General features: G+C 45.6%; 78 non-coding genes across 78 annotated transcripts; all 78 read left to right on the forward strand.

The window, feature by feature from the left end:
* Positions 1 to 37: 37 nt before the first annotated feature.
* Positions 38 to 110, forward strand: TRNAR-UCU (transfer RNA arginine (anticodon UCU)). Its single transcript has one exon. It is a non-coding gene; the product is annotated as a tRNA-Arg (tRNA).
* An 84-nt stretch (positions 111 to 194) lies between these two features.
* Positions 195 to 267, forward strand: TRNAR-UCU (transfer RNA arginine (anticodon UCU)). The gene has a single exon. It is a non-coding gene; the product is annotated as a tRNA-Arg (tRNA).
* A 90-nt stretch (positions 268 to 357) lies between these two features.
* On the forward strand, positions 358 to 430 carry TRNAR-UCU (transfer RNA arginine (anticodon UCU)). Its single transcript has one exon. It is a non-coding gene; the product is annotated as a tRNA-Arg (tRNA).
* Positions 431 to 520: 90 nt separating this feature from the next.
* Positions 521 to 593, forward strand: TRNAR-UCU (transfer RNA arginine (anticodon UCU)). The gene has a single exon. It is a non-coding gene; the product is annotated as a tRNA-Arg (tRNA).
* A 90-nt stretch (positions 594 to 683) lies between these two features.
* Positions 684 to 756, forward strand: TRNAR-UCU (transfer RNA arginine (anticodon UCU)). Its single transcript has one exon. It is a non-coding gene; the product is annotated as a tRNA-Arg (tRNA).
* Positions 757 to 846: 90 nt separating this feature from the next.
* TRNAR-UCU (transfer RNA arginine (anticodon UCU)) lies at positions 847 to 919 on the forward strand. Its single transcript has one exon. It is a non-coding gene; the product is annotated as a tRNA-Arg (tRNA).
* A 90-nt stretch (positions 920 to 1,009) lies between these two features.
* TRNAR-UCU (transfer RNA arginine (anticodon UCU)) lies at positions 1,010 to 1,082 on the forward strand. The gene has a single exon. It is a non-coding gene; the product is annotated as a tRNA-Arg (tRNA).
* Positions 1,083 to 1,172: 90 nt separating this feature from the next.
* TRNAR-UCU (transfer RNA arginine (anticodon UCU)) lies at positions 1,173 to 1,245 on the forward strand. Its single transcript has one exon. It is a non-coding gene; the product is annotated as a tRNA-Arg (tRNA).
* A 90-nt stretch (positions 1,246 to 1,335) lies between these two features.
* Positions 1,336 to 1,408, forward strand: TRNAR-UCU (transfer RNA arginine (anticodon UCU)). Its single transcript has one exon. It is a non-coding gene; the product is annotated as a tRNA-Arg (tRNA).
* A 90-nt stretch (positions 1,409 to 1,498) lies between these two features.
* On the forward strand, positions 1,499 to 1,571 carry TRNAR-UCU (transfer RNA arginine (anticodon UCU)). Its single transcript has one exon. It is a non-coding gene; the product is annotated as a tRNA-Arg (tRNA).
* Positions 1,572 to 1,661: 90 nt separating this feature from the next.
* On the forward strand, positions 1,662 to 1,734 carry TRNAR-UCU (transfer RNA arginine (anticodon UCU)). Its single transcript has one exon. It is a non-coding gene; the product is annotated as a tRNA-Arg (tRNA).
* Positions 1,735 to 1,824: 90 nt separating this feature from the next.
* On the forward strand, positions 1,825 to 1,897 carry TRNAR-UCU (transfer RNA arginine (anticodon UCU)). Its single transcript has one exon. It is a non-coding gene; the product is annotated as a tRNA-Arg (tRNA).
* Positions 1,898 to 1,987: 90 nt separating this feature from the next.
* TRNAR-UCU (transfer RNA arginine (anticodon UCU)) lies at positions 1,988 to 2,060 on the forward strand. The gene has a single exon. It is a non-coding gene; the product is annotated as a tRNA-Arg (tRNA).
* An 84-nt stretch (positions 2,061 to 2,144) lies between these two features.
* TRNAR-UCU (transfer RNA arginine (anticodon UCU)) lies at positions 2,145 to 2,217 on the forward strand. Its single transcript has one exon. It is a non-coding gene; the product is annotated as a tRNA-Arg (tRNA).
* Positions 2,218 to 2,307: 90 nt separating this feature from the next.
* On the forward strand, positions 2,308 to 2,380 carry TRNAR-UCU (transfer RNA arginine (anticodon UCU)). Its single transcript has one exon. It is a non-coding gene; the product is annotated as a tRNA-Arg (tRNA).
* An 84-nt stretch (positions 2,381 to 2,464) lies between these two features.
* TRNAR-UCU (transfer RNA arginine (anticodon UCU)) lies at positions 2,465 to 2,537 on the forward strand. Its single transcript has one exon. It is a non-coding gene; the product is annotated as a tRNA-Arg (tRNA).
* Positions 2,538 to 2,627: 90 nt separating this feature from the next.
* Positions 2,628 to 2,700, forward strand: TRNAR-UCU (transfer RNA arginine (anticodon UCU)). The gene has a single exon. It is a non-coding gene; the product is annotated as a tRNA-Arg (tRNA).
* Positions 2,701 to 2,784: 84 nt separating this feature from the next.
* TRNAR-UCU (transfer RNA arginine (anticodon UCU)) lies at positions 2,785 to 2,857 on the forward strand. The gene has a single exon. It is a non-coding gene; the product is annotated as a tRNA-Arg (tRNA).
* Positions 2,858 to 2,947: 90 nt separating this feature from the next.
* On the forward strand, positions 2,948 to 3,020 carry TRNAR-UCU (transfer RNA arginine (anticodon UCU)). The gene has a single exon. It is a non-coding gene; the product is annotated as a tRNA-Arg (tRNA).
* Positions 3,021 to 3,110: 90 nt separating this feature from the next.
* Positions 3,111 to 3,183, forward strand: TRNAR-UCU (transfer RNA arginine (anticodon UCU)). The gene has a single exon. It is a non-coding gene; the product is annotated as a tRNA-Arg (tRNA).
* A 90-nt stretch (positions 3,184 to 3,273) lies between these two features.
* Positions 3,274 to 3,346, forward strand: TRNAR-UCU (transfer RNA arginine (anticodon UCU)). Its single transcript has one exon. It is a non-coding gene; the product is annotated as a tRNA-Arg (tRNA).
* A 90-nt stretch (positions 3,347 to 3,436) lies between these two features.
* TRNAR-UCU (transfer RNA arginine (anticodon UCU)) lies at positions 3,437 to 3,509 on the forward strand. Its single transcript has one exon. It is a non-coding gene; the product is annotated as a tRNA-Arg (tRNA).
* A 90-nt stretch (positions 3,510 to 3,599) lies between these two features.
* On the forward strand, positions 3,600 to 3,672 carry TRNAR-UCU (transfer RNA arginine (anticodon UCU)). Its single transcript has one exon. It is a non-coding gene; the product is annotated as a tRNA-Arg (tRNA).
* Positions 3,673 to 3,754: 82 nt separating this feature from the next.
* On the forward strand, positions 3,755 to 3,827 carry TRNAR-UCU (transfer RNA arginine (anticodon UCU)). Its single transcript has one exon. It is a non-coding gene; the product is annotated as a tRNA-Arg (tRNA).
* A 90-nt stretch (positions 3,828 to 3,917) lies between these two features.
* Positions 3,918 to 3,990, forward strand: TRNAR-UCU (transfer RNA arginine (anticodon UCU)). Its single transcript has one exon. It is a non-coding gene; the product is annotated as a tRNA-Arg (tRNA).
* Positions 3,991 to 4,080: 90 nt separating this feature from the next.
* On the forward strand, positions 4,081 to 4,153 carry TRNAR-UCU (transfer RNA arginine (anticodon UCU)). The gene has a single exon. It is a non-coding gene; the product is annotated as a tRNA-Arg (tRNA).
* Positions 4,154 to 4,243: 90 nt separating this feature from the next.
* TRNAR-UCU (transfer RNA arginine (anticodon UCU)) lies at positions 4,244 to 4,316 on the forward strand. Its single transcript has one exon. It is a non-coding gene; the product is annotated as a tRNA-Arg (tRNA).
* Positions 4,317 to 4,406: 90 nt separating this feature from the next.
* On the forward strand, positions 4,407 to 4,479 carry TRNAR-UCU (transfer RNA arginine (anticodon UCU)). The gene has a single exon. It is a non-coding gene; the product is annotated as a tRNA-Arg (tRNA).
* Positions 4,480 to 4,563: 84 nt separating this feature from the next.
* Positions 4,564 to 4,636, forward strand: TRNAR-UCU (transfer RNA arginine (anticodon UCU)). The gene has a single exon. It is a non-coding gene; the product is annotated as a tRNA-Arg (tRNA).
* Positions 4,637 to 4,726: 90 nt separating this feature from the next.
* TRNAT-UGU (transfer RNA threonine (anticodon UGU)) lies at positions 4,727 to 4,799 on the forward strand. The gene has a single exon. It is a non-coding gene; the product is annotated as a tRNA-Thr (tRNA).
* Positions 4,800 to 4,889: 90 nt separating this feature from the next.
* On the forward strand, positions 4,890 to 4,962 carry TRNAR-UCU (transfer RNA arginine (anticodon UCU)). Its single transcript has one exon. It is a non-coding gene; the product is annotated as a tRNA-Arg (tRNA).
* A 90-nt stretch (positions 4,963 to 5,052) lies between these two features.
* TRNAR-CCU (transfer RNA arginine (anticodon CCU)) lies at positions 5,053 to 5,125 on the forward strand. The gene has a single exon. It is a non-coding gene; the product is annotated as a tRNA-Arg (tRNA).
* Positions 5,126 to 5,215: 90 nt separating this feature from the next.
* Positions 5,216 to 5,288, forward strand: TRNAT-UGU (transfer RNA threonine (anticodon UGU)). Its single transcript has one exon. It is a non-coding gene; the product is annotated as a tRNA-Thr (tRNA).
* A 90-nt stretch (positions 5,289 to 5,378) lies between these two features.
* On the forward strand, positions 5,379 to 5,451 carry TRNAR-UCU (transfer RNA arginine (anticodon UCU)). The gene has a single exon. It is a non-coding gene; the product is annotated as a tRNA-Arg (tRNA).
* A 90-nt stretch (positions 5,452 to 5,541) lies between these two features.
* Positions 5,542 to 5,614, forward strand: TRNAR-UCU (transfer RNA arginine (anticodon UCU)). Its single transcript has one exon. It is a non-coding gene; the product is annotated as a tRNA-Arg (tRNA).
* A 90-nt stretch (positions 5,615 to 5,704) lies between these two features.
* TRNAR-UCU (transfer RNA arginine (anticodon UCU)) lies at positions 5,705 to 5,777 on the forward strand. Its single transcript has one exon. It is a non-coding gene; the product is annotated as a tRNA-Arg (tRNA).
* A 90-nt stretch (positions 5,778 to 5,867) lies between these two features.
* On the forward strand, positions 5,868 to 5,940 carry TRNAR-UCU (transfer RNA arginine (anticodon UCU)). Its single transcript has one exon. It is a non-coding gene; the product is annotated as a tRNA-Arg (tRNA).
* Positions 5,941 to 6,019: 79 nt separating this feature from the next.
* TRNAR-UCU (transfer RNA arginine (anticodon UCU)) lies at positions 6,020 to 6,092 on the forward strand. The gene has a single exon. It is a non-coding gene; the product is annotated as a tRNA-Arg (tRNA).
* An 84-nt stretch (positions 6,093 to 6,176) lies between these two features.
* On the forward strand, positions 6,177 to 6,249 carry TRNAR-UCU (transfer RNA arginine (anticodon UCU)). The gene has a single exon. It is a non-coding gene; the product is annotated as a tRNA-Arg (tRNA).
* Positions 6,250 to 6,328: 79 nt separating this feature from the next.
* TRNAR-UCU (transfer RNA arginine (anticodon UCU)) lies at positions 6,329 to 6,401 on the forward strand. Its single transcript has one exon. It is a non-coding gene; the product is annotated as a tRNA-Arg (tRNA).
* Positions 6,402 to 6,641: 240 nt separating this feature from the next.
* TRNAR-UCU (transfer RNA arginine (anticodon UCU)) lies at positions 6,642 to 6,714 on the forward strand. Its single transcript has one exon. It is a non-coding gene; the product is annotated as a tRNA-Arg (tRNA).
* Positions 6,715 to 6,804: 90 nt separating this feature from the next.
* Positions 6,805 to 6,877, forward strand: TRNAR-UCU (transfer RNA arginine (anticodon UCU)). Its single transcript has one exon. It is a non-coding gene; the product is annotated as a tRNA-Arg (tRNA).
* Positions 6,878 to 6,967: 90 nt separating this feature from the next.
* Positions 6,968 to 7,040, forward strand: TRNAR-UCU (transfer RNA arginine (anticodon UCU)). Its single transcript has one exon. It is a non-coding gene; the product is annotated as a tRNA-Arg (tRNA).
* Positions 7,041 to 7,124: 84 nt separating this feature from the next.
* Positions 7,125 to 7,197, forward strand: TRNAR-UCU (transfer RNA arginine (anticodon UCU)). The gene has a single exon. It is a non-coding gene; the product is annotated as a tRNA-Arg (tRNA).
* Positions 7,198 to 7,290: 93 nt separating this feature from the next.
* On the forward strand, positions 7,291 to 7,363 carry TRNAR-UCU (transfer RNA arginine (anticodon UCU)). The gene has a single exon. It is a non-coding gene; the product is annotated as a tRNA-Arg (tRNA).
* A 90-nt stretch (positions 7,364 to 7,453) lies between these two features.
* Positions 7,454 to 7,526, forward strand: TRNAR-UCU (transfer RNA arginine (anticodon UCU)). Its single transcript has one exon. It is a non-coding gene; the product is annotated as a tRNA-Arg (tRNA).
* A 90-nt stretch (positions 7,527 to 7,616) lies between these two features.
* TRNAR-UCU (transfer RNA arginine (anticodon UCU)) lies at positions 7,617 to 7,689 on the forward strand. Its single transcript has one exon. It is a non-coding gene; the product is annotated as a tRNA-Arg (tRNA).
* An 84-nt stretch (positions 7,690 to 7,773) lies between these two features.
* TRNAR-UCU (transfer RNA arginine (anticodon UCU)) lies at positions 7,774 to 7,846 on the forward strand. Its single transcript has one exon. It is a non-coding gene; the product is annotated as a tRNA-Arg (tRNA).
* A 90-nt stretch (positions 7,847 to 7,936) lies between these two features.
* Positions 7,937 to 8,009, forward strand: TRNAR-UCU (transfer RNA arginine (anticodon UCU)). Its single transcript has one exon. It is a non-coding gene; the product is annotated as a tRNA-Arg (tRNA).
* Positions 8,010 to 8,093: 84 nt separating this feature from the next.
* TRNAR-UCU (transfer RNA arginine (anticodon UCU)) lies at positions 8,094 to 8,166 on the forward strand. Its single transcript has one exon. It is a non-coding gene; the product is annotated as a tRNA-Arg (tRNA).
* Positions 8,167 to 8,250: 84 nt separating this feature from the next.
* Positions 8,251 to 8,323, forward strand: TRNAR-UCU (transfer RNA arginine (anticodon UCU)). The gene has a single exon. It is a non-coding gene; the product is annotated as a tRNA-Arg (tRNA).
* Positions 8,324 to 8,402: 79 nt separating this feature from the next.
* Positions 8,403 to 8,475, forward strand: TRNAR-UCU (transfer RNA arginine (anticodon UCU)). The gene has a single exon. It is a non-coding gene; the product is annotated as a tRNA-Arg (tRNA).
* Positions 8,476 to 8,565: 90 nt separating this feature from the next.
* On the forward strand, positions 8,566 to 8,638 carry TRNAR-UCU (transfer RNA arginine (anticodon UCU)). The gene has a single exon. It is a non-coding gene; the product is annotated as a tRNA-Arg (tRNA).
* Positions 8,639 to 8,731: 93 nt separating this feature from the next.
* On the forward strand, positions 8,732 to 8,804 carry TRNAR-UCU (transfer RNA arginine (anticodon UCU)). The gene has a single exon. It is a non-coding gene; the product is annotated as a tRNA-Arg (tRNA).
* Positions 8,805 to 8,894: 90 nt separating this feature from the next.
* TRNAR-UCU (transfer RNA arginine (anticodon UCU)) lies at positions 8,895 to 8,967 on the forward strand. Its single transcript has one exon. It is a non-coding gene; the product is annotated as a tRNA-Arg (tRNA).
* A 90-nt stretch (positions 8,968 to 9,057) lies between these two features.
* On the forward strand, positions 9,058 to 9,130 carry TRNAR-UCU (transfer RNA arginine (anticodon UCU)). Its single transcript has one exon. It is a non-coding gene; the product is annotated as a tRNA-Arg (tRNA).
* A 90-nt stretch (positions 9,131 to 9,220) lies between these two features.
* On the forward strand, positions 9,221 to 9,293 carry TRNAR-UCU (transfer RNA arginine (anticodon UCU)). Its single transcript has one exon. It is a non-coding gene; the product is annotated as a tRNA-Arg (tRNA).
* A 90-nt stretch (positions 9,294 to 9,383) lies between these two features.
* On the forward strand, positions 9,384 to 9,456 carry TRNAR-UCU (transfer RNA arginine (anticodon UCU)). The gene has a single exon. It is a non-coding gene; the product is annotated as a tRNA-Arg (tRNA).
* Positions 9,457 to 9,546: 90 nt separating this feature from the next.
* Positions 9,547 to 9,619, forward strand: TRNAR-UCU (transfer RNA arginine (anticodon UCU)). The gene has a single exon. It is a non-coding gene; the product is annotated as a tRNA-Arg (tRNA).
* Positions 9,620 to 9,709: 90 nt separating this feature from the next.
* Positions 9,710 to 9,782, forward strand: TRNAR-UCU (transfer RNA arginine (anticodon UCU)). The gene has a single exon. It is a non-coding gene; the product is annotated as a tRNA-Arg (tRNA).
* Positions 9,783 to 9,872: 90 nt separating this feature from the next.
* On the forward strand, positions 9,873 to 9,945 carry TRNAR-UCU (transfer RNA arginine (anticodon UCU)). Its single transcript has one exon. It is a non-coding gene; the product is annotated as a tRNA-Arg (tRNA).
* A 90-nt stretch (positions 9,946 to 10,035) lies between these two features.
* TRNAR-UCU (transfer RNA arginine (anticodon UCU)) lies at positions 10,036 to 10,108 on the forward strand. Its single transcript has one exon. It is a non-coding gene; the product is annotated as a tRNA-Arg (tRNA).
* Positions 10,109 to 10,198: 90 nt separating this feature from the next.
* Positions 10,199 to 10,271, forward strand: TRNAR-UCU (transfer RNA arginine (anticodon UCU)). Its single transcript has one exon. It is a non-coding gene; the product is annotated as a tRNA-Arg (tRNA).
* Positions 10,272 to 10,350: 79 nt separating this feature from the next.
* On the forward strand, positions 10,351 to 10,423 carry TRNAR-UCU (transfer RNA arginine (anticodon UCU)). The gene has a single exon. It is a non-coding gene; the product is annotated as a tRNA-Arg (tRNA).
* Positions 10,424 to 10,507: 84 nt separating this feature from the next.
* On the forward strand, positions 10,508 to 10,580 carry TRNAR-UCU (transfer RNA arginine (anticodon UCU)). Its single transcript has one exon. It is a non-coding gene; the product is annotated as a tRNA-Arg (tRNA).
* Positions 10,581 to 10,670: 90 nt separating this feature from the next.
* On the forward strand, positions 10,671 to 10,743 carry TRNAR-UCU (transfer RNA arginine (anticodon UCU)). Its single transcript has one exon. It is a non-coding gene; the product is annotated as a tRNA-Arg (tRNA).
* A 240-nt stretch (positions 10,744 to 10,983) lies between these two features.
* On the forward strand, positions 10,984 to 11,056 carry TRNAR-UCU (transfer RNA arginine (anticodon UCU)). Its single transcript has one exon. It is a non-coding gene; the product is annotated as a tRNA-Arg (tRNA).
* A 90-nt stretch (positions 11,057 to 11,146) lies between these two features.
* On the forward strand, positions 11,147 to 11,219 carry TRNAR-UCU (transfer RNA arginine (anticodon UCU)). The gene has a single exon. It is a non-coding gene; the product is annotated as a tRNA-Arg (tRNA).
* Positions 11,220 to 11,309: 90 nt separating this feature from the next.
* Positions 11,310 to 11,382, forward strand: TRNAR-UCU (transfer RNA arginine (anticodon UCU)). Its single transcript has one exon. It is a non-coding gene; the product is annotated as a tRNA-Arg (tRNA).
* Positions 11,383 to 11,472: 90 nt separating this feature from the next.
* TRNAR-UCU (transfer RNA arginine (anticodon UCU)) lies at positions 11,473 to 11,545 on the forward strand. The gene has a single exon. It is a non-coding gene; the product is annotated as a tRNA-Arg (tRNA).
* Positions 11,546 to 11,635: 90 nt separating this feature from the next.
* On the forward strand, positions 11,636 to 11,708 carry TRNAR-UCU (transfer RNA arginine (anticodon UCU)). The gene has a single exon. It is a non-coding gene; the product is annotated as a tRNA-Arg (tRNA).
* Positions 11,709 to 11,792: 84 nt separating this feature from the next.
* Positions 11,793 to 11,865, forward strand: TRNAR-UCU (transfer RNA arginine (anticodon UCU)). Its single transcript has one exon. It is a non-coding gene; the product is annotated as a tRNA-Arg (tRNA).
* Positions 11,866 to 11,955: 90 nt separating this feature from the next.
* Positions 11,956 to 12,028, forward strand: TRNAR-UCU (transfer RNA arginine (anticodon UCU)). The gene has a single exon. It is a non-coding gene; the product is annotated as a tRNA-Arg (tRNA).
* Positions 12,029 to 12,118: 90 nt separating this feature from the next.
* TRNAR-UCU (transfer RNA arginine (anticodon UCU)) lies at positions 12,119 to 12,191 on the forward strand. The gene has a single exon. It is a non-coding gene; the product is annotated as a tRNA-Arg (tRNA).
* A 79-nt stretch (positions 12,192 to 12,270) lies between these two features.
* On the forward strand, positions 12,271 to 12,343 carry TRNAR-UCU (transfer RNA arginine (anticodon UCU)). The gene has a single exon. It is a non-coding gene; the product is annotated as a tRNA-Arg (tRNA).
* Positions 12,344 to 12,427: 84 nt separating this feature from the next.
* TRNAR-UCU (transfer RNA arginine (anticodon UCU)) lies at positions 12,428 to 12,500 on the forward strand. The gene has a single exon. It is a non-coding gene; the product is annotated as a tRNA-Arg (tRNA).
* A 90-nt stretch (positions 12,501 to 12,590) lies between these two features.
* Positions 12,591 to 12,663, forward strand: TRNAR-UCU (transfer RNA arginine (anticodon UCU)). Its single transcript has one exon. It is a non-coding gene; the product is annotated as a tRNA-Arg (tRNA).
* Positions 12,664 to 12,903: 240 nt separating this feature from the next.
* On the forward strand, positions 12,904 to 12,976 carry TRNAR-UCU (transfer RNA arginine (anticodon UCU)). Its single transcript has one exon. It is a non-coding gene; the product is annotated as a tRNA-Arg (tRNA).
* Positions 12,977 to 13,015: the final 39 nt, after the last annotated feature.

Raw genomic sequence — 13,015 nt, forward strand, 5'->3', positions numbered from 1 at the left:
CTTCCCAAGAAATTACGGAAAAAAACGATGCATTAGTGTCTCTGTAGCGCAGTGGATAACGCGTTGGACTTCTAATCCAAAGGTTCCGGGTTCGAACCCCGGCAGAGATGTTAGAGTTGATAGCAAAGTGTAATTCGTTGTAGTGTTTTGTTGTGGGCCTTTCCAAGAAATTACGGAAAAAACGTTGCGTTAGTGTCTCTGTAGCGCAGTGGATAACGCGTTGGACTTCTAATCCAAAGGTCCCGGGTTCGAATCCCGGCAGAGATGTTAGAGTTGATAGCAAAGTGTAATTCGTTGCGTTGTTGTTGTTTTGTTGTGGGCCTTTCCAAGAAATTACGGAAAAAACGTTGCGTTAGTGTCTCTGTAGCGCAGTGGATAACGCGTTGGACTTCTAATCCAAAGGTCCCGGGTTCGAATCCCGGCAGAGATGTTAGAGTTGATAGCAAAGTGTAATTCGTTGCGTTGTTGTTGTTTTGTTGTGGGCCTTTCCAAGAAATTACGGAAAAAACGTTGCGTAAGTATCTCTGTAGCGTAGTGGATAGCGCGTTGGACTTCTAATCCAAAGGTCCCGGGTTCGAATCGCGGCAGAGATGTTAGAGTTGATAGCAAAGTGTAATTCGTTGCGTTGTTGTTGTTTTGTTGTGGGCCTTTCCAAGAAATTACGGAAAAAACGTTGCGTAAGTGTCTCTGTAGCGCAACGGATAGCGCGTTGGACTTCTAATCGAAAGGTCCCGGGTTCGAATCCCGGCAGAGATGTTAGAGTTGATAGCAAAGTGTAATTCGTTGCGTTGTTGTTGTTTTGTTGTGGGCCTTTCCAAGAAATTACGGAAAAAACGTTGCGTTAGTGTCTCTGTAGCGCAGTGGATAACGCGTTGGACTTCTAATCCAAAGGTCCCGGGTTCGAATCCCGGCAGAGATGTTAAAGTTGATAGCAAAGTGTAATTCGTTGCGTTGTTGTTGTTTTGTTGTGGGCCTTTCCAAGAAATTACGGAAAAAACGTTGCGTTAGTGTCTCTGTAGCGCAGTGGATAACGCGTTGGACTTCTAATCCAAAGGTCCCGGGTTCGAATCCCGGCTGAGATGTTAGAGTTGATAGCAAAGTGTAATTCGTTGCGTTGTTGTTGTTTTGTTGTGGGCCTTTCCAAGAAATTACGGAAAAAACGTTGCGTTAGTGTCTCTGTATCGCAGTGGATAGCGCGTTGGACTTCTAATCCAAAGGTCCCGGGTTCGATTCCCGGCAGAGATGTTAGAGTTGATAGCAAAGTGTAATTCGTTGCGTTGTTGTTGTTTTGTTGTGGGCCTTTCCAAGAAATTACGGAAAAAACGTTGCGTTAGTGTCTCTGTAGCGCAGTGGATAACGCGTTGGACTTCTAATCCAATGGTCCCGGATTCGAATCCCGGCGGAGATGTTAGAGTTGATAGCAAAGTGTAATTCGTTGCGTTGTTGTTGTTTTGTTGTGGGCCTTTCCAAGATATTACGGAAAAAACGTTGCGTTAGTGTCTCTGTAGCGCAGTGGATAACGCGTTGGACTTCTAATCCAAAGGTCCCGGGTTCGAATCCCGGCAGAGATGTTAGAGTTGATAGCAAAGTGTAATTCGTTGCGTTGTTGTTGTTTTGTTGTGGGCCTTTCCAAGAAATTACGGAAAAAACGTTGCGTTAGTGTCTCTGTAGCGCAGTGGATAGCGCGTTGGACTTCTAATCCAAAGGTCCCGGGTTCGAATCCCGGCAGAGATGTTAGAGTTGATAGCAAAGTGTAATTCGTTGCGTTGTTGTTGTTTTGTTGTGGGCCTTTCCAAGAAATTACGGAAAAAACGTTGCATTAGTGTCTCTGTAGCGCAGTGGATAACGCGTTGGACTTCTAATCCAAAGGTCCCGGGTTCGAATCCCGGCAGAGATGTTAGAGTTGATAGCAAAGTGTAATTCGTTGCGTTGTTGTTGTTTTGTTGTGGGCCTTTCCAAGAAATTACGGAAAAAACGTTGCGTTAGTGTCTCTGTAGCGCAGTGGATAGCGCGTTGGACTTCTAATCCAAAGGTCCCGGGTTCGAATCCCGGCAGTGATGGTAGAGTTGATAGCGAAGTGTAATTCGTTGTAGTGTTTTGTTGTGGGCCTTTCCAAGAAATTACGGAAAAAACGATGCATTAGTGTCTCTGTAACGCAGTGGATAGCGCGTTGGACTTCTAATCCAAAGGTCACGGGTTCGAATCCCGGCAGAGATGTTAGAGTTGATAGCAAAGTGTAATTCGTTGCGTTGTTGTTGTTTTGTTGTGGGCCTTTCCAAGAAATTACGGAAAAAACGATGCATTAGTGTCTCTGTAGCGCAGTGGATAGCGCGTTGGACTTCTAATCCATAGGTCCCGGGTTCGAATCCCGGCAGTGATGGTAGAGTTGATAGCAAAGTGTAATTCGTTGTAGTGTTTTGTTGTGGGCCTTTCCAAGAAATTACGGAAAAAACGATGCATTAGTGTCTCTGTAGCGCAGTGGATAGCGCGTTGGACTTCTAATCCAAAGGTCACGGGTTCGAATCCCGGCAGAGATGTTAGAGTTGATAGCAAAGTGTAATTCGTTGGGTTGTTGTTGTTTTGTTGTGGGCCTTTCCAAGAAATTACGGAAAAAACGATGCATTAGTGTCTCTGTAGCGCAGTGGATAGCGCGTTGGACTTCTAATCCAAAGGTCCCGGGTTCGAATCCCGGCAGTGATGGTAGAGTTGATAGCAAAGTGTAATTCGTTGTAGTGTTTTGTTGTGGGCCTTTCCAAGAAATTACGGAAAAAACGATGCATTAGTGTCTCTGTAGCGCAGTGGATAACGCGTTGGACTTCTAATCCAAAGGTCCCGGGTTCGAACCCCGGCAGAGATGTTAGAGTTGATAGCAAAGTGTAATTCGTTGCAATGTTGTTGTTTTGTTGTGGGCCTTTCCAAGAAATTACGGAAAAAATGTTGCGCTAGTGTCTCTGTAGCGCAGTGGATAGCGCGTTGGACTTCTAATCCAAAGGTCCCGGGTTCGAATCCCGGCAGAGATGTTAGAGTTGATAGCAAAGTGTAATTCGTTGCGTTGTTGTTGTTTTGTTGTGGGCCTTTCCAAGAAATTACGGAAAAAACGCTACGTTTGTGTCTCTGTAGCGCAGTGGATAGCGCGTTGGACTTCTAATCTAAAGGTCCTGGGTTCGAATCCCGGCACTGATGTTAGAGTTAATAGCAAAGTGTAATTCGTTGCGTTGTTGTTGTTTTGTTGTGGGCCTTTCCAAGAAATTACGAGAAAAACGCTACGTTAGTGTCTATGTAGCGCAGTGGATAGCGCGTTGGACTTCTAATGCAAAGGTCCCGGGTTCGAATCCCGGCAGAGATGTTAGAGTTGATAGCAAAGAGTAATTCGTTGCGCTGTTGTTGTTTTGTTGTGGGCCTTTCCAAGAAATTACGGAAAAAACGCTGCGTTAGTGTCTCTGTAGCGCAGTGGATAGCGCGTTGGACTTCTAATGCAAAGGTCCCGGGTTCGAATCCCGGCAGAGATGTTAGAGTTGATAGCAAAGAGTAGTTCGTTGCGTTGTTGTTGTTTTGTTGTGGGCCTTTCCAAGAAATTACGGAAAAAACGCTGCGTTAGTGTCTCTGTAGCGCAGTGGATATCGCGTTGGACTTCTAATCCAAAGGTCCTGGGTTCGAATCGCGGCGGAGATGCTAGAGTTGATAGCAAAGTGTAAGTCGTTGCGTTGTTGTTGTGGGCCTTTCCAAGAAATTACGGAAAAAACGTTGCGTTAGTGTCTCTGTAGCGCAGTGGATAGCGCGTTGGACTTCTAATCCAAAGGTCCCGGGTTCGAATCCCGGCAGAGATGTTAGAGTTGATAGCAAAGTGTAATTCGTTGCGTTGTTGTTGTTTTGTTGTGGGCCTTTCCAAGAAATTACGGAAAAAACGTTGCATTAGTGTCTCTGTAGCGCAGTGGATAACGCGTTGGACTTCTAATCCAAAGGTCCCGGGTTCGAATCCCGGCAGAGATGTTAGAGTTGATAGCAAAGTGTAATTCGTTGCGTTGTTGTTGTTTTGTTGTGGGCCTTTCCAAGAAATTACGGAAAAAACGTTGCGTTAGTGTCTCTGTAGCGCAGTGGATAGCGCGTTGGACTTCTAATCCAAAGGTCCCGGGTTCGAATCCCGGCAGAGATGTTAGAGTTGATAGCAAAGTGTAATTCGTTGCGTTGTTGTTGTTTTGTTGTGGGCCTCTCCAAGAAATTACGGAAAAAACGTTGCGTTAGTGTCTCTGTAGCGCAGTGGATAACGCGTTGGACTTCTAATCCAAAGGTCCCGGGTTCGAATCCCGGCAGTGATGGTAGAGTTGATAGCGAAGTGTAATTCGTTGCAATGTTGTTGTTTTGTTGTGGGCCTTTCCAAGAAATTACGGAAAAAACGTTGCGTTAGTGTCTCTGTAGCGCAGTGGATAGCGCGTTGGACTTCTAATCCAAAGGTCCCGGGTTCGAATCCCGGCAGTGATGGTAGAGTTGATAGCGAAGTGTAATTCGTTGTAGTGTTTTGTTGTGGGCCTTTCCAAGAAATTACGGAAAAAACGATGCATTAGTGTCTCTGTAACGCAGTGGATAGCGCGTTGGACTTCTAATCCAAAGGTCACGGGTTCGAATCCCGGCAGAGATGTTAGAGTTGATAGCAAAGTGTAATTCGTTGCGTTGTTGTTGTTTTGTTGTGGGCCTTTCCAAGAAATTACGAGAAAAACGCTACGTTAGTGTCTCTGTAGCGCAGCGGATAGCGCGTTAGACTTGTAATTCAAAGGTCCCGGGTTCGAATCCCGGCAGAGATGTTAGAGTTGATGGCAAAGTGTAATTCGTTGCGTTGTTGTTGTTTTGTTGTGGGTCTTTCCAAGAAATTACGGAAAAAACGCTGTGTTAGTGTCTATGTAGCGCAGTGGATAGCGCGTTGGACTTCTAATGCAAAGGTCCCGGGTTCGAATCCCGGCAGAGATGTTAGAGTTGATAGCAAAGAGTAATTCGTTGCGCTGTTGTTGTTTTGTTGTGGGCCTTTCCAAGAAATTACGGAAAAAACGCTGCGTTAGTGTCTCTGTAGCGCAGTGGATATCGCGTTGGACTCCTAATCCAAAGGTCCTGGGTTCGAATCGCGGCGGAGATGCTAGAGTTGATAGCAAAGTGTAATTCGTTGCGTTGTTGTTGTTTTGTTGTGGGCCTTTCCAAGAAATTACGGAAAAAACGGTGCGTTAGTGTCTCTGTAGCGCAGCGGATAGCGCGTTGGACTTGTAATTCAAAGGTCCCGGGTTCGAATCCCGGCAGAGATGTTAGAGTTGATAGCAAAGTGTAATTCGTTACGTTGTTGTTGTTTTGTTGTGGGCCTTTCCAAGAAATTACGGAAAAAACGATGCATTAGTGTCTCTGTAGCGCAACGGATAGCGCGTTGGACTTCTAATCCAAAGGTCCCGGGTTCGAATCCCGGCAGAGATGTTAGAGTTGATAGCAAAGTGTAATTCGTTGCGTTGTTGTTGTTTTGTTGTGGGCCTTTCCAAGAAATTACGGAAAAAACGTTGCGTTAGTGTCTCTGTAACGCAGTGGATAACGCGTTGGACTTCTAATCCAAAGGTCCCGGGTTCGAATCCCGGCAGTGATGGTAGAGTTGATAGCGAAGTGTAATTCGTTGCAATGTTGTTGTTTTGTTGTGGGCCTTTCCAAGAAATTACGGAACAAACGTTGCGTTACTGTCTCTGTAGCGCAGTGGATAGCGCGTTGGACTTCTAATCCAAAGGTCCCGGGTTCGAATCCCGGCAGAGATGTTAGAGTTGATAGCAAAGTGTAATTCGTTGCGTTGTTGTTGTTTTGTTGTGGGCCTTTCCAAGAAATTACGGAAAAAACGTTGCGTTAGTGTCTCTGTAGCGCAGTGGATAACGCGTTGGACTTCTAATCCAAAGGTCCCGGGTTCGAATCCCGGCAGAGATGTTAGAGTTGATAGCAAAGTGTAATTCGTTGTTTTGTTGTGGGCCTTTCCAAGAAATTACGGAAAAAACGATGCATTGTTGTCTCTGTAGCGCAGTGGATAGCGCGTTGGACTTCTAATCCAAAGGTCCCGGGTTCGAATCCCGGCAGAGATGTTAGAGTTGATAGCAAAGTGTAATTCGTTGTGTTGTTTTGTTGTGGGCCTTTCCAAGAAATTACGGAAAAAACGTTGCGTTAGTGTCTCTGTAGCGCAGTGGATAACGCGTTGGACTTCTAATCCAAAGGTCCCGGGTTCGAATCCCGGCAGAGATGTTAGAGTTGATAGCAAAGTGTAATTCGTTGTTTTGTTGTGGGCCTTTCCAAGAAATTACGGAAAAAACGATGCATTGTTGTCTCTGTAGCGCAGTGGATAGCGCGTTGGACTTCTAATCCAAAGGTCCCGGGTTCGAATCCCGGCAGAGATGTTAGAGTTGATAGCAAAGTGTAATTCGTTGCGCTGTTGTTGTTTTGTTGTGGGCCTTTCCAAGAAATTACGGAAAAAACGCTGCGTTAGTGTCTCTGTAGCGCAGTGGATAGCGCGTTGGACTTCTAATCCAAAGGTCCCGGCAGAGATGTTAGAGTTGATAGCAAAGTGTAATTCGTTGCGTTGTTGTTGTTTTGTTGTGGGCCTTTCCAAGAAATTACGGAAAAAACGCTGCGTTAGTGTCTCTGTAGCGCAGTGGATATCGCGTTGGACTTCTAATCCAAAGGTCCTGGGTTCGAATCGCGGCGGAGATGCTAGAGTTGATAGCAAAGTGTAATTCGTTGCGTTGTTGTTGTTTTGTTGTGGGCCTTTCCAAGAAATTACGGAAAAAACGTTGCGTTAGTGTCTCTGTAGCGCAGTGGATAACGCGTTGGACTTCTAATCCAAAGGTCCCGGGTTCGAACCCCGGCAGAGATGTTAGAGTTGATAGCAAAGTGTAATTCGTTGCAATGTTGTTGTTTTGTTGTGGGCCTTTCCAAGAAATTACGGAAAAAACGATGCATTAGTGTCTCTGTAGCGCAGTGGATAGCGCGTTGGACTTCTAATCCAAAGGTCCCGGGTTCGAATCCCGGCAGTGATGGTAGAGTTGATAGCAAAGTGTAATTCGTTGTAGTGTTTTGTTGTGGGCCTTTCCAAGAAATTACGGAAAAAACGATGCGTTAGTGTCTCTGTAGCGCAGTGGATAACGCGTTGGACTTCTAATCCAAAGGTCCCGGGTTCGAATCCCGGCAGAGATGTTAGAGTTGATAGCAAAGTGTAATTCGTTGCGTTGTTGTTGTTGTTTTGTTGTGGGCCTTTCCAAGAAATTACGGAAAAAACGTTGCGTTAGTGTCTCTGTAGCGCAGTGGATAACGCGTTGGACTTCTAATCCAAAGGTCCCGGGTTCGAATCCCGGCAGAGATGTTAGAGTTGATAGCAAAGTGTAATTCGTTGCGTTGTTGTTGTTTTGTTGTGGGCCTTTCCAAGAAATTACGGAAAAAACGCTACGTTTGTGTCTCTGTAGCGCAGTGGATAGCGCGTTGGACTTCTAATCCAAAGGTCCCGGGTTCGAATCCCGGCAGAGATGTTAGAGTTGATAGCAAAGTGTAATTCGTTGCGTTGTTGTTGTTTTGTTGTGGGCCTTTCCAAGAAATTACGGAAAAAACGATGCATTAGTGTCTCTGTAGCGCAGTGGATAGCGCGTTGGACTTCTAATCCAAAGGTCCCGGGTTCGAATCCCGGCAGTGATGGTAGAGTTGATAGCAAAGTGTAATTCGTTGTAGTGTTTTGTTGTGGGCCTTTCCAAGAAATTACGGAAAAAACGATGCATTAGTGTCTCTGTAGCGCAGTGGATAACGCGTTGGACTTCTAATCCAAAGGTCCCGGGTTCGAACCCCGGCAGAGATGTTAGAGTTGATAGCAAAGTGTAATTCGTTGCAATGTTGTTGTTTTGTTGTGGGCCTTTCCAAGAAATTACGGAAAAAACGATGCATTAGTGTCTCTGTAGCGCAGTGGATAGCGCGTTGGACTTCTAATCCAAAGGTCCCGGGTTCGAATCCCGGCAGTGATGGTAGAGTTGATAGCAAAGTGTAATTCGTTGTAGTGTTTTGTTGTGGGCCTTTCCAAGAAATTACGGAAAAAACGATGCATTAGTGTCTCTGTAGCGCAGTGGATAGCGCGTTGGACTTCTAATCCAAAGGTCCCGGGTTCGAATCCCGGCAGTGATGGTAGAGTTGATAGCAAAGTGTAATTCGTTGTAGTGTTTTGTTGTGGGCCTTTCCAAGAAATTACGGAAAAAACGATGCATTAGTGTCTCTGTAGCGCAGTGGATAGCGCGTTGGACTTCTAATCCAAAGGTCCCGGGTTCGAACCCCGGCAGAGATGTTAGAGTTGATAGCAAAGTGTAATTCGTTGTTTTGTTGTGGGCCTTTCCAAGAAATTACGGAAAAAACGATGCATTGTTGTCTCTGTAGCGCAGTGGATAGCGCGTTGGACTTCTAATCCAAAGGTCCCGGGTTCGAATCCCGGCAGAGATGTTAGAGTTGATAGCAAAGAGTAATTCGTTGCGCTGTTGTTGTTTTGTTGTGGGCCTTTCCAAGAAATTACGGAAAAAACGCTGCGTTAGTGTCTTTGTAGCGCAGTGGATATCGCGTTGGACTTCTAATCCAAAGGTCCCGGGTTCGAATCCCGGCAGAGATGTTAGAGTTGATAGCAAAGTGTAATTCGTTGCGTTGTTGTTGTTGTTTTGTTGTGGGCCTTTCCAAGAAATTACGGAAAAAACGTTGCGTTAGTGTCTCTGTAGCGCAGTGGATAACGCGTTGGACTTCTAATCCAAAGGTCCCGGGTTCGAATCCCGGCAGAGATGTTAGAGTTGATAGCAAAGTGTAATTCGTTGCGTTGTTGTTGTTTTGTTGTGGGCCTTTCCAAGAAATTACGGAAAAAACGCTACGTTTGTGTCTCTGTAGCGCAGTGGATAGCGCGTTGGACTTCTAATCCAAAGGTCCCGGGTTCGAATCCCGGCAGAGATGTTAGAGTTGATAGCAAAGTGTAATTCGTTGCGTTGTTGTTGTTTTGTTGTGGGCCTTTCCAAGAAATTACGGAAAAAACGTTGCATTAGTGTCTCTGTAGCGCAGTGGATAACGCGTTGGACTTCTAATCCAAAGGTCCCGGGTTCGAATCCCGGCAGAGATGTTAGAGTTGATAGCAAAGTGTAATTCGTTGCGTTGTTGTTGTTTTGTTGTGGGCCATTCCAAGAAATTACGGAAAAAACGTTGCGTTAGTGTCTCTGTAGCGCAGTGGATAGCGCGTTGGACTTCTAATCCAAAGGTCCCGGGTTCGAATCCCGGCAGAGATGTTAGAGTTGATAGCAAAGTGTAATTCGTTACGTTGTTGTTGTTTTGTTGTGGGCCTTTCCAAGAAATTACGGAAAAAACGATGCATTAGTGTCTCAGTAGCGCAACGGATAGCGCGTTGGACTTCTAATCCAAAGGTCCCGGGTTCGAATCCCGGCAGAGATGTTAGAGTTGATAGCAAAGTGTAATTCGTTGCGTTGTTGTTGTTTTGTTGTGGGCCTTTCCAAGAAATTACGGAAAAAACGTTGCGTCAGTGTCTCTGTAACGCAGTGGATAGCGCGTTGGACTTCTAATCCAAAGGTCCCGGGTTCGAATCCCGGCAGTGATGGTAGAGTTGATAGCGAAGTGTAATTCGTTGCAATGTTGTTGTTTTGTTGTGGGCCTTTCCAAGAAATTACGGAACAAACGTTGCGTTAGTGTCTCTGTAACGCAGTGGATAGCGCGTTGGACTTCTAATCCAAAGGTCCCGGGTTCGAATCCCGGCAGTGATGTTAGAGTTGATAGCAAAGTGTAATTCGTTGCGTTGTTGTTGTTTTGTTGTGGGCCTTTCCAAGAAATTACGGAAAAAACGTTGCGTCAGTGTCTCTGTAACGCAGTGGATAGCGCGTTGGACTTCTAATCCAAAGGTCCCGGGTTCGAATCCCGGCAGTGATGGTAGAGTTGATAGCGAAGTGTAATTCGTTGCAATGTTGTTGTTTTGTTGTGGGCCTTTCCAAGAAATTACGGAAAAAACGTTGCGTCAGTGTCTCTGTAACGCAGTGGATAGCGCGTTGGACTTCTAATCCAAAGGTCCCGGGTTCGAATCCCGGCAGAGATGTTAGAGTTGATAGCAAAGTGTAATTCGTTGCGTTGTTGTTGTTTTGTTGTGGGCCTTTCCAAGAAATTACGGAAAAAACGTTGCGTTAGTGTCTCTGTAGCGCAGTGGATAACGCGTTGGACTTCTAATCCAAAGGTCCCGGGTTCGAATCCCGGCAGAGATGTTAGAGTTGATAGCAAAGTGTAATTCGTTGTTTTGTTGTGGGCCTTTCCAAGAAATTACGGAAAAAACGATGCATTATTGTCTCTGTAGCGCAGTGGATAGCGCGTTGGACTTCTAATCCAAAGGTCCCGGGTTCGAATCCCGGCAGAGATGTTAGAGTTGATAGCAAAGTGTAATTCGTTGTGTTGTTTTGTTGTGGGCCTTTCCAAGAAATTACGGAAAAAACGTTGCGTTAGTGTCTCTGTAGCGCAGTGGATAACGCGTTGGACTTCTAATCCAAAGGTCCCGGGTTCGAACCCCGGCAGAGATGTTAGAGTTGATAGCAAAGTGTAATTCGTTGCAATGTTGTTGTTTTGTTGTGGGCCTTTCCAAGAAATTACGGAAAAAACGCTACGTTAGTGTCTTTATAGCGCAGTGGATAGCGCGTTGGACTTCTAATGCAAAGGTCCCGGGTTCGAATCCCGGCAGAGATGTTAGAGTTGATAGCAAAGTGTAATTCGTTGCGCTGTTGTTGTTTTGTTGTGGGCCTTTCCAAGAAATTACGGAAAAAACGCTGCGTTAGTGTCTCTGTAGCGCAGTGGATAGCGCGTTGGACTTCTAATCCAAAGGTCCCGGCAGAGATGTTAGAGTTGATAGCAAAGTGTAATTCGTTACGTTGTTGTTGTTTTGTTGTGGGCCTTTCCAAGAAATTACGGAAAAAACGCTGCGTTAGTGTCTCTGTAGCGCAGTGGATATCGCGTTGGACTTCTAATGCAAAGGTCCCGGGTTCGAATCCCGGCAGAGATGTTAGAGTTGATAGCAAAGTGTAATTCGTTGCAATGTTGTTGTTTTGTTGTGGGCCTTTCCAAGAAATTACGGAAAAAACGCTGCGTTAGTGTCTTTATAGCGCAGTGGATAGCGCGTTGGACTTCTAATGCAAAGGTCCCGGGTTCGAATCCCGGCAGAGATGTTAGAGTTGATAGCAAAGTGTAATTCGTTACGTTGTTGTTGTTTTATTTTGGGCCTTTCCAAGAAATTACGGAAAAAACGCTGCGTTAGTGTCTCTGTAGCGCAGTGGATATCGCGTTGGACTTCTAATCCAAAGGTCCTGGGTTCGAATCGCGGCGGAGATGCTAGAGTTGATAGCAAAGTGTAATTCGTTGCGTTGTTGTTGTTTTGTTGTGGGCCTTTCCAAGAAATTACGGAAAAAACGGTGCGTTAGTGTCTCTGTAGCGCAGTGGATAGCGCGTTGGACTTCTAATCCAAAGGTCCCGGGTTCGAATCCCGGCAGTGATGGTAGAGTTGATAGAGAAGTGTAATTCGTTGCAATGTTGTTGTTTTGTTGTGGGCCTTTCCAAGAAATTACGGAACAAACGTTGCGTTAGTGTCTCTGTAGCGCAGTGGATAGCGCGTTGGACTTCTAATCCAAAGGTCCCGGGTTCGAATCCCGGCAGAGATGTTAGAGTTGATAGCAAAGTGTAATTCGTTGTGTTGTTTTGTTGTGGGCCTTTCCAAGAAATTACGGAAAAAACGTTGCGTTAGTGTCTCTGTAACGCAGTGGATAGCGCGTTGGACTTCTAATCCAAAGGTCCCGGGTTCGAATCCCGGCAGTGATGGTAGAGTTGATAGAGAAGTGTAATTCGTTGCAATGTTGTTGTTTTGTTGTGGGCCTTTCCAAGAAATTACGGAACAAACGTTGCGTTAGTGTCTCTGTAGCGCAGTGGATAGCGCGTTGGACTTCTAATCCAAAGGTCCCGGGTTCGAATCCCGGCAGAGATGTTAGAGTTGATAGCAAAGTGTAATTCGTTGCGTTGTTGTTGTTTTGTTGTGGGCCTTTCCAAGAAATTACGGAAAAAACGTTGCGTTAGTGTCTCTGTAGCGCAGTGGATAACGCGTTGAACTTCTAATCCAAAGGTCCCGGGTTCGAATCCCGGCAGAGATGTTAGAGTTGATAGCAACGTGTAATTCGTTGTTTTGTTGTGGGCCTTTCCAAGAAATTACGGAAAAAACGATGCATTATTGTCTCTGTAGCGCAGTGGATAGCGCGTTGGACTTCTAATCCAAAGGTCCCGGGTTCGAATCCCGGCAGAGATGTTAGAGTTGATAGCAAAGTGTAATTCGTTGTGTTGTTTTGTTGTGGGCCTTTCCAAGAAATTACGGAAAAAACGTTGCGTTAGTGTCTCTGTAGCGCAGTGGATAACGCGTTGGACTTCTAATCCAAAGGTCCCGGGTTCGAACCCCGGCAGAGATGTTAGAGTTGATAGCAAAGTGTAATTCGTTGCAATGTTGTTGTTTTGTTGTGGGCCTTTCCAAGAAATTACGGAAAAAACGCTACGTTAGTGTCTTTATAGCGCAGTGGATAGCGCGTTGGACTTCTAATGCAAAGGTCCCGGGTTCGAATCCCGGCAGAGATGTTAGAGTTGATAGCAAAGTGTAATTCGTTGCGCTGTTGTTGTTTTGTTGTGGGCCTTTCCAAGAAATTACGGAAAAAACGCTGCGTTAGTGTCTCTGTAGCGCAGTGGATAGCGCGTTGGACTTCTAATCCAAAGGTCCCGGCAGAGATGTTAGAGTTGATAGCAAAGTGTAATTCGTTACGTTGTTGTTGTTTTGTTGTGGGCCTTTCCAAGAAATTACGGAAAAAACGCTGCGTTAGTGTCTCTGTAGCGCAGTGGATATCGCGTTGGACTTCTAATCCAAAGGTCCTGGGTTCGAATCGCGGCGGAGATGCTAGAGTTGATAGCAAAGTGTAATTCGTTGCGTTGTTGT

The sequence above is a fragment of the Pholcus phalangioides genome, unplaced genomic scaffold (assembly GCF_987345545.1).
Source record: "Pholcus phalangioides strain wild (caught in Gottingen) unplaced genomic scaffold, Ppha-v1.0 ptg000017l_1, whole genome shotgun sequence".
NCBI classification, from domain to species: domain Eukaryota; kingdom Metazoa; phylum Arthropoda; class Arachnida; order Araneae; family Pholcidae; genus Pholcus; species Pholcus phalangioides.